Here is a 2,568-nt window from a genome sequence, read left to right as displayed (position 1 = left end):
TCACTGCAACCTCCGCCTCCTGGGTTCAAGCGATTCTTCTGCCTCGATCTCCTGAGTACCTAGGATTATAGGTACCCGCCACCATGCCCAGCTAATTTTTGTATTTTTAGTAGAGACAGGGATTCCCCATGTTGATCGGGCTGGTCTTGAACTCCTGACCTCAGGTGATCCGCCTGCCTCGGCCTCCCAAAGTGCTGGGATTACGGGAGTGAGTCACTGTGCCCAGCCAGTATTTTATTTTTTTTGAGATAGGGTCTTGCTCTGTCGCCCAGGCTGAAGTGCAGTGGTGTCATCATAGCTCACTCCAACCTCCCCCTCCCAGGTTCAAGCGATTCTCCTGCCTTAGACTCTCGAGTAGCTGGGATTACAGGTGTGCACCACCACGCCCAGCTGAACTTCTAACACCACGCCCAGCTGAACTTCTAACGGCTGTTTCCAATTTCTTGTGCGCATTTTCTGAAATGGTTATCCATATACATTCACATCTGTGTGTATAGAATTTTTTTTTTTACACAAACTGTATGCCATTTTGTATCTTTAGTAGAGACGGGGTTTCACCATGTTAGCCAGGTTGGTCTCAATCTCCTGACCTCAGGTGATCTGCCTGCTGCCTTCCAAAGTGCTGGGATTACAGGTGTGAGCCACCGGCTTTGGCCAGGAAATACTATTGGAACCCTGCTACTGCAAGTGTGGTCCGTGGACTAGGAGCTTGGGCCTTCTTGGGAGCTTGTTAGAAGTTCAGAACCTTGGGCCCTATAACCCAGACTCCACCTTTTATTTATTTATTTTTTTTAAGGAGTTCCACCCTGTTGTGCAGGCTTGAGTACAGTGGCACCATCTCGGCTCGCTGCAACCTCTGCCTCTTGGGTTCAAGTGATTCTCCTGTCTCAGCCTCCCAAGTAGCTGGGACTACAGGCGTGAGCCACCGTGCCTGGCTAAGTTTTATATTTTTAGTACAGATGAGGTCTTACCATGTTGGCCAGCTTGATCTCGAACTCCTGACCTCAAGTGACCTGCCCGCCTTGGCCTCCCAAAGTGCTGGGATGACAGGCGTGAGCCATGGCGCCCAGCCCAGACTCCACAATTTAAAAGGCTTACTTTTCTGGGTCAAGCTGCCTTTTTCTGGGGGTGGGGGATGAGTTGTTTCCAGAGAAGGCACTAGTGGCTCATTTTTTCAGTCTACCCGATGTCCCTGTACATGAATGGTTGAGAAGCACTTTGTTTCTTTTAAAGATTTATTTTACTTGGATTTTAATTTTTATCTTATTTTTAGAGACAAGATCGTGCTCTGTTGCCAGGCTGGAGCGCTCACTGTAACCTTGAACGTCTGCGCTCAAGCAATCCTCCTGCCTCAGCCTCCTGAGTAGCTGGGACTACAGGTGTGCATCACAATGCCCAGAGAATTAAAAAAAAATTTTTTTAAAAAAGAGATGGGGTCTCACTCTGTCATCTAAGTCGGAGAGCAGTGTCACTGTCATAGCTCACTGTGGCCTTGAAGTTCTGGGCTGAAGCAATCCTCCTGCCTCAGCCTCCTGAGTGGCTGGGACTACAGGCGTGAGCCACTACATTCTGAAATTATAGGCGTGCACCACCATGCCTGGCTAATATTTTTATCTTTTGTAGAGATGAGGGTCTCACTATGTTACCCAGGCTGGTCTCGAACTCCTGGCGTCAACTGATCCTTCCTACTCAGCCTCCCATACTTGTAACTTGGGATTACAAGTGTGAGCCACTGCGCCCCAGTCTCACGGTCTCTTACGTAATCACAGCACTTTGGGAAGCCGAGGCGGGCAGATCATGAGGTCATCCTGGGCAACAGAGTGAGGCTCCTCAAAAAAAACCAAAAAACAAAAAACAACATACCCCAAAGGCTCTTCTCTGGTAAAGCTAAGGGGTACCTTGGAGAGAATGTGGAGGCCACACAATAAACTCCTGTGATATGAGGTGGGGTGGGCAACTGTACCACCAGATCTTTTTTTTTTTTTTTTAAGATAGTCATTCTCTGTCACCCAGACTGTGTGGTGCAGTGAAGCACTTTTAATTTTTTGTAGAGACAGGGTCTTGTTCTGTTGTCCAAGCTGGTCTTGAATTCCTGACCTCAAGCCATCCTCCTGCCTTGGCCTCCCAAAGCACTGGGATTATTACAGGTATGAGCCACCACGCTGGGCCCTCACGCTTACTCTTCGGAGAGAGAAGTGAAGTGTCTGCCTCAGCCTGGGAATGGGTCATGTGCAAAGTAAATAAAGGCAATGCCAAACGTCAGCACAACAAGCAATTGAACAGAATGATTGCAAACTGCTAATGAAGGAGAAGGTAAGGTGCGGTTAGGATGAACTGCAGAAGGGTCTGTCCCGCAGAGCTCACTGAGCACCCACCCTGCTGTCCGGCTGTCCTCTCCGTGGAAAAACTACGGCTCTTTGTTGTTTTTCCAAAGTGTGCATCTTGACGAGCACAAGGAGCCCAGGCGGCATCTTTGCTGCTGCTCTGGCCGTGTAAGCAGCTGTATTTTTAGAGCACCCGGGGGGCTTGAAGGTCTTTGCTGACTTGAGGAAATAGGTCACTGTATTG

At 48.9% G+C, this 2,568-nt stretch overlaps 1 long non-coding RNA gene across 1 annotated transcript; it reads left to right on the top strand.

Annotated features, from left to right (window-relative positions):
- Window positions 1–1,274: 1,274 nt before the first annotated feature.
- LOC105536680 lies at window positions 1,275–2,275 on the top strand. The gene is made up of 2 exons (XR_001005623.1): window positions 1,275–1,379; window positions 2,052–2,275. It is a non-coding gene; the product is annotated as an uncharacterized LOC105536680 (long non-coding RNA).
- The last annotated feature ends 293 nt before the right edge of the window (window positions 2,276–2,568 follow it).

Source organism: Mandrillus leucophaeus, unplaced genomic scaffold, assembly GCF_000951045.1.
Source record: "Mandrillus leucophaeus isolate KB7577 unplaced genomic scaffold, Mleu.le_1.0 Scaffold1622, whole genome shotgun sequence".
Taxonomy (NCBI): Eukaryota; Metazoa; Chordata; class Mammalia; order Primates; family Cercopithecidae; genus Mandrillus; species Mandrillus leucophaeus.
This window is presented reverse-complemented; position numbering and strand designations above follow the sequence as displayed.